This window comes from Gossypium hirsutum, chromosome A10 (assembly GCF_007990345.1).
Source record: "Gossypium hirsutum isolate 1008001.06 chromosome A10, Gossypium_hirsutum_v2.1, whole genome shotgun sequence".
Lineage (NCBI taxonomy): Eukaryota > Viridiplantae > Streptophyta > Magnoliopsida > Malvales > Malvaceae > Gossypium > Gossypium hirsutum.
In genome coordinates, this window is record NC_053433.1 from 108,424,446 (window position 1) to 108,439,499 (window position 15,054).

The following is a 15,054-nucleotide window of genomic DNA, read 5'->3' on the forward strand; positions in this document are numbered from 1 at the left end:
AAAAGCATGAAAATTGAATAAATGATCAAATTGAGCATTTCAGTTCAGTGATAAGATGAATTGAAGGAAAAGACCATGGTTGGACCATGGCAACAAGTGATAAGTGATAGCTTCGACTACACTTATCTGATCAAAGACAAGTGAAAGTGATAAGTGATAGCTTCGGCTACACTTATCTGATCAAGGACAAATGACAAATGAAAAGTGGTAGCTTCGACTACCTGATCAGTGAAAAGTGGTAGCTCCGGCTACCTGATTAGTGAAAAATGGTATCTCTGGCTACCTGATCAGTGAATAGTGGTAGCTTTGGCTACAAGTGACAAGTGATTTCCGTATAAGACCATATTTGGGATATGGCATCGGTGTGATATATGCTACTGTATAAGACCATATCTGGGATATGGCATCAGTGAGATATGTGATTCGTGTAAGACCATAGCTGGGCTATGGCATCGATATGTGATATGTGATTACGTGTAAGACCATGGTTGGGCTATGACATCGATATATGAATATGTGTAAGACCATAGCTGGGCTATGGCATCATTATGTGAAGATGTGTAAGACCATAGTTAAACTATGGCATCGAGAAAACGAACTACTCAATTCTGTAAGATGTTCACTAATTTGACAAAGTTTGGTAAGTGTTACATGGAATTATGTGATAGAAGGAAGTACGAGTTGATAAGATATGAGTATAGAACTTGGTTGATAAATAAATCCATTTGTGATTATATAATTGTTCATCTTGAATGTACTGTCCATATGTATTAGTAATTCAAATGTTTTAATGAATAAAGTTCTGACATGGAATAAATTGAACACGAGACAAATAATTATGAAATTGAACTCGGAATTCATGAAAATGACAGTTATTGATATATGAAGACATGAGACATTGATATATGAATATGGAAAATGTTTGATAAATGTGTTTATTCATAATTATGGAATTATATACCTCATGTGTACTATTTGCATAAAAATGATATTTCAAATACTTTGGTTATTTAAGCTTAAATATGAAATAGTATGAAATCAAGATAAGTTGTTATGAAAATATATTTAGATTACAGAGATATGGCTGATATATGTTGTATGATTACATAATGTGAAATTGTGTATATATATGAGAAATTTAATGAGAATTGAGCCCAATCATGTTTCTTGTTATTTATATGAAGTGTACGACTGACAAGGGTGATGAAGTTATAAACAGAAAGTTACACGGGTTGAAAACACGGGCGTGTGACTCTCCAAAGTGTGAAAATTTTCTAAGTGTTGCAAAAGTTTCATATGTTTACGATTTGGTCCCGAACCACCCTGAATGTATGTTTTGGGCCCCGTAGGCCCATATAAGGGACGTTAAACATATGTATAAAAGTTTTTAATTTAGAAGAAATTTATGGCCGATTTTTACATGATTGATCATATTAAGTTCGGTAATACCTCGTACCCTATTCTAGTCCCAAAATATGGGTAAGGGGTGTTACATTAAGTATTTTAGGGCTTTGTGTGTTTTTTTCTTGTTGAAAAGAGTGTTGATTTATATCTTGTTTGTATTGCAATGCCATTTGGAAGTTTTACACCACCTCCACCTCCTATAATATGGTAGTGAAGATAAAGACGTATCTTCAGGCATATGGCTTGTAGGAATTTGTTGATTCAGACAGCAAACCACCACCTTTGCGAGCTAATCCAACTATAGCTCAAATTAGATAGCATAGTGATGAAGCTGCTAAGTAGTATAAGGCTTTATCTTGCCTTTAAAATGGTGTGTCTAATGTTATTTTCACGAGAATCATGGCTTGTGAAACTTCCAAAAAAGCCTAGATAAGTTGAAGGAGGAGTTCTAGAGGACTGAAAAGACAATGCATCAACAACTTTTGAATTTGAGGAGAGATTTTGAAAACCTGAAGATGAAGGAGACCGAAACGATCAAGCAGTATGCAGATAGGATCATGTCCATTTCCAACAACATAAGTCTCCTTAACGATCAGTTCAATGATAGAAAGGTTGTTGAAAAAGTCATCACAACATTTCCAGAAAAGTATGAGTCCAAGATCTCATCCTTGGAGGACTTGAGAGACTTGACAACAATCTCTCTGTCAAAGCTCATAAATGCTCTATATGCACAGAAGCAAAGAAGAGCGAGCAGAGAAGAGGGGAATGCAGAATATGCTTACCAAGCAAGAAACAAGGAGAGTGCATGTTCTTCAAGAAACAAGGGCAAGAAGAAATGGAATCAAACAAAAGAGAGGACAAAAAGAGATGGTGAGAAGAAAAAGTATCCACGATGGTCAAACCACAATAAGCTGGTTCATTGCAATTCAAATGTTCAACTTGCTGATATTCTCACTAAACTTCTTGGAAAGATGAGGTTCAAGAGACTAAGACATGATATTGGATTTTGCAATATTATGGCCAATGAGGAGTGTTGCGAAATGGCCATTCATGCAGTGGCGAACTTAACCTACAAAGCCACGAGTTCACTTGAAGTTGCGAGCTCAAGCAAGTATGAGAGCTCTTGATAACTCTTGAAAAGAGTTATATTTTATGCCTTTAGACCTAGCTAATTGCTTGTACTTAAGTACATTTTGTTACATTTTAGGAGATTCTAATTAGCAATTCTAATATTGCATTAGGACTTGGACTATGTTGGAATTAAGTACTTTTAATCGCTTGTGGATGAGTTTTTTGTCTGTTGGTGTGGTAGGAACAGATTTTAGAATGAGGAAATAAAGGGCTGAAGTTTTGTTAGGGCAAAGTACAGACAATTTGCCAGCATAGAGGCTGTGGCAATGTTGAGAAGACCAAATCAACATTTTTGTGCAACAGTCTTAGTTCAAATTCAAACTTGTACCAGACAAGTCCCCCTAAATGAGGAGAAGATAATCACGAGCTGTTAGCTGACCCTAGCCTAATCTATCTATAAAAGCCGATGAAGGGGACCTCATAAATGGCGAAAAAAAAGAAAAGAAAAGGGAGATATCCTTAGGCGTGAATAAGGGTTTGGTTGCACAAAGGAAAGGAAGTTGAAGGCAGTCCTTCTTAGCCATCACGGGATGCTGTATTGCTGAAGTGTGGATTGGGCAAGTGAAAGCTGTTTCCCGAAGTTCTTCTTTTATTTCCATTAGTGGTCCTTCAAAAGATTGAATTGAAGTAGTTGAACACAATGTCGGATAATATTTTGGTTTGAAAATTTATTTCCCAGCCCATGAGCGAAATCTCATAGGGTTGGGATTTCTTTCAATGAAACATTAAATTGTTTTTATGGATGTTGTGTATATCTAATTTAATTTACTGTTTCATTTGATTGTTCTTATTTCTTAATTAAAATACAAATGATCTTTAGACATAAAAGACTGTTCGCATACTTATAAATTGATTCTAATTCCAAAAGGGTTGGATTGGTTAGATTAAAATCAAATGAAATGAGCAAGTATTCGATAGAGACTTGTAGTCGACTCTAGACATAGAGTCACAATCATACAAAAGGAGCCTATGCAAGATATCTAAAAATCCTATAGACACGGGCAAGGTAACTTGAGGTTTTGCTCTCACAAGAGGCATGCCATTTTAAAACTCTTTTGTGCTGTAAAGTAGATACAATTTTACCAATGCATTATTGACAGTAAGGGTCGATTCTAGATAATCCCAACCTTCCGAATCAACATCACTCTATCCTTATTCTTTTTCGTAGAATCTTTGCCACAGCATATTTAGTTGTTTATTTCTTTGTTTACATTCTATTCAGATAAACACTCTTGTTATTACCATTACGTTTATGCTCTCACTTTTTTCCATAGCATTTCCAGTTATTCATCAATTCCATCTATCACATACATCATCATTCCTTTGAATTATCACCACATACTTACCTTAGTTTACTATAGCATCTTATTCGTCAGTCTTGCCATAACATTAACTATATTACAATAACTTGGCCACTTTTGTGCTTTAATCTGATCCTCGTGGGAACGATACTCACTCATCACTTTATTACTTGAATCGACGTGTATACTTGCACAAATTGCATATCATTTCACACGCAACAGCTCTACATGTCGAGCTTAATTGAAGTTATGAGCTCACTCAAAGACGTAAGCTTATCAAAGCTATGAACTCAACTTAAGTTGCGAGCACATCAAAGTGTGAGTAGTTACGCTTTTGGTGAACCCCCAAATTGAAGTGCAAACAGGGTTCACATATTCTGTTATTAATGTTTTGTTTAAAATTTGTTTGTTAAGGTTAACGTATTAAAACAAGTAGAGCTAGTATTAATTTGATGTTTTTAGGTACTGATTTACCTAATCAGTTTGTGTGTAAGTTTTAACTTTGCATTTTCAAGGTGACTTAATGGGATTTGTTGATTATTTGTAACCACTACACCTATATATATTGTAATTCATTTGAAATGAGTGATGATGAGAATTTAATAGCAGTTTATCAAAATTTGCTAAGTATTTTCCTTCGTTTTCTCTCTTTTTATGTTCTTTAAACTTCTCAAAACACCAACATAACTCTTTAAATCAAATAGATTGAGGATTTTTAGCAGTATTTTACCAAGATCGAATCACATAGAATAATAAGTCAAGAAAAGATATAATGAAGAATTTTCAATGTGATCAAAATTCTCTTATATGAGGAGATTTATGAAATATGGAAACCTTGGTGTCCAGTCTTAAAGTCGATATGGTTGAAGACGACATGGATGTAGGTGTTGCTATTGAGTCCCTTGTCTTGGATGAGGATGATGGAACGCTACATGATGTGGCAATTGTTGCCTGAGATGGGTATGTGTTCGAAATTTATTAATTTGTTTTGATGTAGATGAACATTTTATTCTGGAACTGTCAAGAGTATGACCACTAAATTCTATAGATTTTTACTGGAATATCATAAAGAGCATAATTTTGATATAGTGGTATTATTTGAGACTCAGATTAGTGAAAGTCTAGTTGATGGTGTAATTAAAAAGTTGGGTTTTGACTATTCATATAGAATTGAAGCTAATGGATTTGTAGGAATCTAGATCTTTTAGGAAAAAATGTGTAGGTCAATGTTCTCCTGAATTAATGTGTGCAGTTGTTTATACTAGTCTTCAACCAATACGATAGAGATTATGGTGGAATACTTTATATTGTTTTACAGGTGATATTAATGAACCCTGGATTCTTAGTGGTGATTTCAATTCTATTCTTTCAAGCACTGAATAGAAGGGTGGGGCATTAGTTTGAAACCTTTGTTGTAGTCAATTCCAATAGTTCATCTTTAACTAAGGGTAAAAAGGCATGGGGTTTATAGGCCATAGTCTACTTGGTGTCTCGATAATTTTTATGAAAGATTAGAGAGAGCTATTTGTAATAGTTGTTGATGTATTTTGAGTATGATATTTGAAATCATATATAAGTTTTGTGTGCCAATTGTTTTAGGCCTTCAGTAGTAACTACTAGTTGTTTTAAGTTTAGTTTTTCTGCTATAAGTTTTCTTTAACTTTATGTTTTACGTTTTTTTTTACTCTAGTGTTAGGTAGTTGTATCATTTAGGTTAATTTATATATTTTTTAAAAAAATTAATAAAAAGGTTGTGTGTGTGAAGGTGAGGTGATAACCTTCTCCATTATTTTCAAAATTTGTTTTTCTTCTTCTCTTCCTCTTTTTATAACAAAAATTACACCAACAGTGGTTATCAAAGCTGCTTCTTGAGGGTTGTGAGTTTCTATTGCTATTTTTGAGTGATTTTAATGGCTTTTTCTAATGTTTTTTCAACATTTGTTCATATTTTCATAGGAACTCATTATCATGTTTGGGCAGTTAAGATAAAATTTTATTTGAGATTTCTTGGCTTGTGGAAGGTTGTAGAAATTAACGAAGATCTATCGACACTAAGACAAAATCCCACCATTGCTCAACTCAAAACTTATGATGAAGAAATCTTCAAAAAGGATAAAGCTTTAACATGTATTCACTTTAAGTTAGTAGATCACATTTTCACAAGCATTATGGATCTTGAAACATCAATAGTTGTTTGGGATAAACTCAAGGAAACTTATGAGAGATGTGATAGTGTGAAGAAAAACAAAGCTTTTAACACTAAAAAGAGAGTTTATGATGTTGCAAATGAAGGAGGATGAGTTGATTAAAGATTACTCAATCAAGCTAATGAATATTGTAAACCAAATCAGACTTTATGGTGAAGAGCTACCTGATGAAAATGTGGTTGAAAAAGTCATGATAAGTGTTCCTCAAAGATTTGAAACCAAAATTTCTATTAAGAAATCTTGTGACATGATGAGTCTAACTATTGTTGATCTTGTTAGCAAGTTAGAAGCGTAAGAACAAAGGGTTTCTATGCGAGCTCATGAGGTAAGTGAAGGTGCTTTCCTTGCTGCTCACAAAGGAGTAAAGTTCAACAACTCTTGGAAGAAATTTGATAGCTCAAACAAGGGCAAAGATCTTGTTTCTTCCACCAGTGGTCAAAATGAAAAGTTTCCACCATGTCCTATTTGTAAGAGGATAAATCATGCTAAAAAGGATTACTGATTCAAGGAAAAAGACAAGTCCAAATTCCAATGTATTTTTTGCAAAAAGTTTGGATATACTGAAAAATTTTTCTAGGCTAAGAAGAAGGAAACAAATACAACTGAAGAGAACCAAGAGCTAGGTGAGCATCTGTTTATGGTTTCTCATGTTGTTAAACCATCTCATAACTCTATTTGGCTTATGGATAGTGGGTGTATCGGTCATATGACACATGCGGTTGCATACTTTAACTCACTTGATGTGAAGTTGGGAAATGGTGTTACGATTTAGGTTCAAGGAAAAGTTCAATTTTTGTGAATACTCTACAAGGTAAAAGGACAATCTATAATGTTATTTTATTCCTGATTTAGATCAAAGTTTTTTAGTATTCCTCAAATGATTAAAAATTATTTTAGTGTTCAATTTAAGGGAAATGTTTGTAACATATTTTATGTTTGTGGTTCTAAGTTTGCTGATCTGGAAATTAAAAAAAACAATGGTTTTTATTTGAAGGTGGATGTTGATTGTAAACGTGTGTGCTTTGCTAAGGATGGTGTCAGTCCTCTTTAGCATAAAAGGATGGAGCATTTTAATCTTAGAACCTTGAAGTATATGCAGTCAAATGGTTTTGTAACAGATTTGTCTGAACTGAATGCATGTGATGATAAATGTGATAGTTGTCAACTTGGGAAGTCACATAGGCTGTCATTTTATCATGATGGTGTGAAGAGAGAAACTATGAAATTAGAGTTAATTCAAGCTAATTTGTGTAGTCCAATGCAAACTTCTTCTATGAATGGTAGCAAATATTTTGTGTTATTTATAGATGATTTGATAAGAATGTGTTGGGTGCATTTCTTGAAGTCCAAGATGAATGCATTGTCAACATTCAAAGAATTCAAGAAACTCATTGAAAATCAGTGTGATTGTAAGTTGAAGGTCTTAAGAACAAATAATGGTGGAGAGTCTATGTCCACGGAGTTCAATGATTTTTGCAGAGACTCTAGGATTCATTATCGGCTCACTGTTCCTTACACTCTTCAATAGAATGGAGTTTGTGAAAGGAGAAATAGAACTATTTTTTAGATGCCAAGATGTATGTTGTTTGGAAAAAATCTTCCAAATTTGTTTTGGGCAAAATTTGTATCAACATCTGTGTACTTGTTGAATAGGTTAACAACTAAGGCTATGATGAAAAAACTCCTCTTGAAGCCTGGTTTGGGTCTAAGCCTTCTATGAAACACCTTAAAGTGTTTGGTTCTACTTGTTTCAGCCATATACCTGCTAATATGATAACCAAGTTAGATGAAAGGGCTTGGAAATGAATCTTTGTTGGTCATTCTTCTCAATCGAAGAAGTATAGAGTCATTAATCTGAAAAGTAAGAAAATTATGGTGAGAAGAGATGTCATTTTTTATGAAGATTCTTAATGTAGTTGGGAGAAGGATGATGTGCAGAAACACGATTGTGGGTTAATGCCTAAAGAGGTTGATATAACTAATAATGTTGAACATGGTGTGACTAGTAATGAATTTGGTGTAGCTGATACAACTGATGTTGAGGTTATCAAAACTAAATCTTAGTAATGTGTATGAAAGGTGCAATTTTGTCTTTATTGAAGTAACAAGAATTGATGAAACTGCAAAGGTGCCTGAATGGATTGATGTAATGAAGGCAAAAAATTTTGCAATTGAGAAAATGATACATGGTTATTGACTAATGTGCCTAGCAGTAAACATGTTGTAAGTGTGAAAGTGTGAAGTGGGTGTATAAGACTAAGTTTAATCCTGATAGCACTGTGTTCAAGCATAAGGTTAGGTTGGTCGTAAAAGGGTATGCAAAGATAGGTGGAGTTGACTATGGTGACACTTTTGCACCAGTTGCTAGACTCGATACCATCAGATTACTTAATGTTATGGCAAGTCAAATAGTCTAGAGTGTGTTTCATTTGGATGTAAAATCAACTTTCTTGAATGGAGAGCTTGTTTCATTTGGATGTAAAATCAACTTTCTTGAATGGAGAGCTTGAAAAAGATATCTACGTTTGTAAGTCTGAAAGTTTTGTGGTTGTTGGAAAGGAACATCAAGTGTACAAGCTTAAAAAGGCTATTTATGGCCTAAAACAGGCACCAAGGGCCTGGTATTGCAGAATTTATTCTTATTTGCAAAAGTTGAGTTTTCAGAAGAGCATTAATGAAGCTACTTTGTAACTTAAGAAAGGTATAAATGCTGACTTGCTTGTTGTTTCTCTTTATGTTGATGATTTGTTGGTGATAGGAAGCAATGATGAAGCTCTCTTAGAATTCAAATTGAGTATGCAAAAAGAATTTGATGTCTGATCTTGGCTTGATGAGCTACTTTCTTGGGATAAAAATTAATCAAAGGAAGGTTGGTATCTTCATTCACAATTGAAGTATGCCTTATGTGTTCTAAGGAAATTTAAGTTGAAATTTTACAAAGGAGTTGACTCACCAATGCCACTAAACTTGAAATTGTCAAAGAATGATGGTGAGAAACTCTATGATCCTTCTATTTAGAGAAGCATAGTTGGAAGCTTACTTTCCTTGACTGCAACACAACCTGATTTAATGTTCCCTGCAACATTATATTATCAAGGTTTATGATTTCACCTAGTAATGTTCATTTCGGAGTTGCCAAGAGGGTTCTCAGGTATGTGAAGGGTGCAACAAGTGAAGGGCTGAATTATTTAAAGGTAGGAAGTATAAAGTTGATTGGGTTTTCTGACAGTGATTGGGTAGGGAGTTTGGATGACATGAAGAGTACATCTGGGTATGTTTTTAACCTTTGCTCAGGTGAAATATGTTGGAGTTCCAAAAAGCAACAAGTTGTGGCTCACTCAACTGTAGAAGCAAAATATATTGTTGCTGCTGCAAACCAAGCAATTTGGTTTAAAAATTTACTTTTTGATCTTAGTTTTGAGCAAGAAAGTGTCACTGTTCTTTTATGTGACAATAAGTCAGCTATTGCAATTGCTGAAAATCCAATTCAGCATGGTAGAACAAAGCACATCAATTTGATGTTTCATGCTATTTGTAAGGCTGAGAAAATTTTGTTGATCAAGATGAAATTTTGTTCTTCTGAGATGTAGGTTGCTAATTTAATGACAAAATCTCTTTCAAGAAATAGAATTTCTTTTCTCAAGCATGAGCTTGGTATGTCCAATATCAACTTCAAAGTTGTTGAGAACATTCCTTTGACTTGCTGAATAATAGGTCTGAAGACCAAGTCTTTAGGGATTTTTTAGTTTGTGACACGATTTTAAGAGTAAGTTAGGATGTGGCTGGATATCAGCAAAATAACTTTTCTGTTACATTTTTTAGCTATATAATCTAAATAATGCAACAGATTATTGTGTGCTTCCAATAAATTTTTCTTTCACATTTTCTGTGTTTATGTTTTTTACTAAAATAACAACAAAAGTAGAGTGTTATGTGTTTTGAGTTTGATATTGGAAACTAGATATACGTTTTGTGTGTCAATTGTTTTAGGCCTTCAGTAGTAACTAATAGTTGTTTTAAGTTTTGTTCTTTTTATGTAAGTTTTCTCTTACTTTATGTTTTAATTTTTTTTTACTCTAGTGTTAGGTAGCTAAATCATTTAGGTTAATTTGTATTTTTAAAAAACATTTTTTTAATAAAAAAGTTGTGTGTAAAGGTGAAAAGATAGCGTTCTCCATTATTTTCAAAATTTGTTTTTCTTCTTCACTTCCTCTCTTTGTAAAAAAAATTACACCAACAATAGCATGGGACATGTTTGCTCTGCACGCTTGTATCTGACATCTGCATAAGATTACCTATGATCACTGGCCATTTTTATTCTCCTAGGAAGATTCTATTACACACAAAGGTGATAGACTGTTTCAATTTCTTTCTAGTTAGTTATCACATTCGAATTTCAATGAGTTTGTTCAAAAGAATTGGCCACCAAAAGGGATTCGGTGAACAATTTGAATATTTTCGTTGATTACCTAAAGGTCTGGAACTCAGAGGTTTTTGGGAATATGTTTCCTCGGAAGAAGGAGGCTATAGCTTAGTTGAGAGGTATTTAGAAGGCTTTAGATCTTCAAGACTGATAGTTTAAGGAGAATGGAGGTAGTTGTGAGAATTGAGCTTGATGAGATACTAAATCTAGAGGAGCTCCTCTAGCAGCAGAAACCAAGGAGCAAGTGGTTAAGATATCGAGATCGTAATACCAGATATTTTCACAGCCAAACTTAGGTTAGGCAGAAAGCATTGGAACATTTTCAAATATGTATAGTGTTCTAATAAATATAAATGAATGAGTGTAATTAATCAAAAGTTATTTTATTTAATTTTTTGAAAAAGAATAATAACTATTTAAATAATATTATTTAAATAGTTATAATATTAAATGAATAAATATGTGGTTATTTTAAAGATATTATTATTCAGAAAGACACCTATTGAAAATATCTCTATCAAGAGACATAAAAATTCCTATAAATAGGAATGAGATTTCATTTGAAAAACACACCAATAAATTCTAATATTCTTTCTTTCCTTTACAGAAATCTTTTGTAGAAATTGAGTTTCTTGTTATACATTGTTCAGTGCGTTCTTGTCAATGCAAAATGTAAATAATCATTGGCTTCATTGTATCCTCGAGATTAATTTGCTTGGAACTCGTTTGCACACCGAAAATAGGTGGCGGCGAATATAACCTTAAAGATAGTGGCTTGATACACACCTTAGAGTCTTGTCCTATTTCTTCTTTTTCTGTTCGAGTTCCGTTTGTGTGTTCGAGACTTTCCTCACTGGAGATTTATACTAACAAAAAGGTAACCAAATTAATGCATTACTCTTGGAGGATGGGTCTTCGTGTTTCAATCCAGATGTTCTAAGAGATTTAGTGGTTGTTTTCTATTCGATGCTCTACCAAGAAAACTTTGTTTCACCAAAGCCTTTTCGGGTGAGAAACTGTTTCCCTCAGCTTTCAATACATGAGATTTCTGCTTTGACAACTGATATCTCTTTAGAGGAAGTTCTCCATGCTTTATTTGGCATGGAACAACTTAAGGCTCCTAGGGTGGAGGTATTCTTATTAAAACTTAGGCTTCTCCATTATTTCTAATAGTGGAGCCTTTTGGGTCCAAGTTTTAAAGAGAAAATACAATGTACAGGGATTATGTCCACGGTTAATTCGACGAAGCTCCTGCTTTCACATCCGGGGTGCCTTGTTGAATGTGTGGTCCAAGGTACTCCAAGGTGTACAGTGGTTAATCGGGAATGGTAAGTTGATGAATTTTTTGGAATATTAACTAGGTGAGAGGAGTAGGGCCTTTAAAGCAGTGGTTTGTTGGTAATGAGCCAATAAAAGAGGATATGTATGTGGTGAACATGGTGAACCAGTATGGGGAGTGGTCAAGGCAAAGCTTGGAGTCATGTCATCCTGGTAACATTGTCTAAAAAGTTGTCGGTATGCTACTATTAACAATGGAGAAAGGAGATGATGACCTTGTGTGGAGTTGGTCACAACACGGAGGATTTCTTTTTCAGAAATATACAAGGTGATTGCAAACACTAATCGAGGAGATAAAAACTCAACGTGGGATGTAATTTGGAAGGTGAGTTGCCTCAAAGAGTGAGACAATTTCTCTGGCTTGTCTTCAAGGAACATGTACTGACTAACGAAGAGAAGGTTCGAAGATACATGCATGATATAGGACAGTGTCCAAATTGTATTGCTGAGCCAAATTCATATAATCATGTGTTGACGGATTGTGGATTTGCTAAGAGTATTTGGCAAATAGTGGTGCTGGTCGGTCTACATGAGAGATTTTTTAGACGGTTGTTGCAGCAGTGGCTGTTATAGAACATAAAATGCAGGGGATTGTGTGGTTGATGGTGCAAACTGGTGTTCCTTCTTTACCATCCTAGGCTGGATGATTTGGAAGAACCGGAATGACCTAGTGTTTGGTGACGATCATGGTAGTAGCAAGGGTCTTTTGGTGTTGAGTCTCGCCTGGGCTCGCAGCTTATCCAGACGGTTACTGCAGCAGAATGTGGTTTTTCATTATGAGTTAGTAGTCCTTGAGCAACCTCTAGATGGGGTGCTGCATATTTTGTAGCTTCATAGCAGGGGGCGTTGTCAACGGGCTATAAGAAAATTATTTTTTGGGTAAATTATTCTCACCAATCTATGAAAAGTTACAAAATGTATGAATTGTAAGTTTTAAAATTAGTATAATAACAATTTTAACTCTCAAGATTTACATAGCTTAAATTTAGTTTTAATTTTAAAATTTAGTAGGTTAATTAAATGAGTGGTGAGGCCCTCTGTGTTCATTAGAGATTGTAATAACAACAACAACAATAGCAAAAACAGCTTAGTCGACCTGATGTTGAACGATGCAAGTACAAATATTATGAAACCGGTAAAGACTGAATCGACAAAGATTGAATCATTCAACCTTTAGAGTTCAATTCAATGGTGGAGAATAAGAGTATCAAGAGAAAAGAATAAAAAAAATAAAAAAAATTATTATCTTTGGTTTTGAGGTGTTTCTAATTGAAAAATCATTGAGAAAAATAAAAGTAAGAGAACAGAAAATATAAGTGAGAAACTTAAAATATAAATAATATTACAGATTTTGAAAAACTTTGGGATATTAAAAGAAGAAAAAACCAATACCTTGTGGAAATAATACTAGATTAGGACTAAAAACCAAACAAATCAAAACAAGAGATTAGATGAAGTAAGAAATACCTCAAAAGGTTTGTTGAAGTGGGAAGGATACGTTAATACCTCGTAGAGTTGAAGAGGAGAGATGGAAACTCCAAATTGGCTCAACTTCCTCTCTTTGATGGACTGCAATAATCAAAGCTAATGAACGACCCCAGTCCCAAGCATTATGATAAAGTGTTATCTTATATAAAGTGTATCAGATTTTTATATATATGCTTTGAAAATTTATATTAAAATTTAAACTTTAATTTTGTATTAATTATTTAAACATAGGATTATTATTTTATGCATACGGAATAAAATTAGATATATATAAAATAAATACCCATAAATTTGGTAATTTTTTTAATTTAGTTTTTGTCTTAAAATTTAATTATTATTTTTTCTAATTTTGATCCATGTGATAACATGACATTTTTATATTGTATCATGTCTAGGCTTGTTACTTGTCTGTGAGCTGAGCCATCTAGCCTTCTCGAAAAGTGGGAGGGTTTGGGCAAAAATATAAGCTCAAAAAATGGACTTGAGCAAAAAACTAAAACCAGTTTAGAAAATGGGCTGAGCGTCGGATAAGATTTTTTGGATCCGAACCGACTTTGCAAAAAAAAACATTGTTGTTTTCTCATTGTTTTGCTATTGTTTCACTATTTTGTTGTTATTGTTTGGATATTATATAATATTTTTATATTTTTTTATATATTATGTTTTTAATATAAAAATAAAATAAAAGATTTTAATACCAACAGGCCAAGCTCAAGTTTTAGCATTTTTATCCGGATTAGGCTGGGGCAAAAATTTAGACCCATTTTTCAAGCAAGGCCAATCCTACCAATCAGGCCTAAAATTTTATTAGGGTCCAACCCATAGACAATTCTAATCATGTTATCACTTAAAAAATATAAATTTTATAATGAATTAGATGATGACATGGACAATTCTAAGTTGGTACTCGATTGACTTTTAATCTACTAGATTATAATACACTCACGATATGGGTGAAAAAAATGTGTAAAAATTTTATATTATAACCAAGTGAAATCTTGGTTGAAATGGTTAAGTTAAAAGTTTAAAATCCATGGGTCTTAAGTTCAAATCTTATAATATTATTTTATTAAAAAACATGAATTAACAAAAACACTTTCGTATTTATATTTGTTACTTTGTATATAACTAGCATTTTAGTAATTTCTCAACTAAGTTGGTGTCACGAGTCAACTGCATTGGAAAAAATCCGGTTTGAAAATAGTTTTCTTTTACAACGAAAAATATTTTTTCTGAAAATCGAGCCGATTTGTGATATTTATAATAATAAACCCTTAACCGAATTCACACTTGTGTTTTTGGCTAGATTGATCATTGTCATTCCTAACTTTCAACCGAACAACCTTCTCCATTATTCTTGTACCATGAATTGCTTCGAGTGTGGGCTCAAACGATTCGAATCAAACACAAAACTAGAAATAATTTTATTTGTTTTAGCGTGAAAACGAAAATCTCTTCTCAATAGAAATCGACAGAATTATTATTCCGAAAAACATATTTAATACTTAGAGAATAAAAATCTCACTTTTTTGGGGCAGAGTAACAATATCTTAAAGTTGAGTATTTAACTCTACCGATGTCATCTATTTATAAGAAGAAGTAAAGCTCTTGTTGAATTGTAGGAGTTTATTTCAACTAGAAAAACGAATTTCTAGTCTAACTAGAAGCATAGGGGGCTGCAACCCTAGTTAATAATACTAGGATTTGTCGTCCCTCCCTTTAACATAAGGGGCTTTTGGGCTTTTCCCATATCAGGTTCAAT

The 15,054-nt window shown here is 33.4% G+C and overlaps 1 protein-coding gene across 3 annotated transcripts in view; it reads right to left on the reverse strand.

Annotated features, from left to right (window-relative positions):
- The window catches only part of LOC107896255 (disease resistance protein At4g27190), a 36,031-nt gene extending 22,598 nt beyond the window's left edge, over positions 1-13,433 (reverse strand). Inside the window, exon 1 of one of the 3 annotated variants that reach the window (XM_016821367.2) lies at positions 13,272-13,433. The gene's annotated coding sequence lies outside the window, so the exon portion shown is untranslated. The remainder of the gene's footprint in view (positions 1-13,271) is intronic. The other 2 variants (XM_041078019.1, XM_016821369.2) reach the window with 2 other exon arrangements.
- Positions 13,434-15,054: the final 1,621 nt, after the last annotated feature.